Here is a 255-nt window from a genome sequence, read left to right as displayed (position 1 = left end):
TTGAAGGCTTGACGAAGGTTATTTAAATGATTCTGGAATCCGATACTCCCAGTTTCGCAGACGTACCTGTATTTGCTCAGTGTCAGTTAGAATTTCCCTCAGGCTTATCCCTGTATCCTGTGGAACTGGATCAATCAAACGTAATGGGAAAGTCATCAAGCTGAAACATTCTTCACTCCACAAATGCTGTGAAACCCACTGAGCACTTCCAGTATTTCCTGATTTTAATACAGTAGAGTTAGCAACTCTCTAAGG

This window comes from Carcharhinus amblyrhynchos, chromosome 12, assembly GCF_965287045.1.
Source record: "Carcharhinus amblyrhynchos chromosome 12, sCarAmb.v2.hapA, whole genome shotgun sequence".
Taxonomy (NCBI): domain Eukaryota; kingdom Metazoa; phylum Chordata; class Chondrichthyes; order Carcharhiniformes; family Carcharhinidae; genus Carcharhinus; species Carcharhinus amblyrhynchos.
This window is presented reverse-complemented; position numbering follows the sequence as displayed.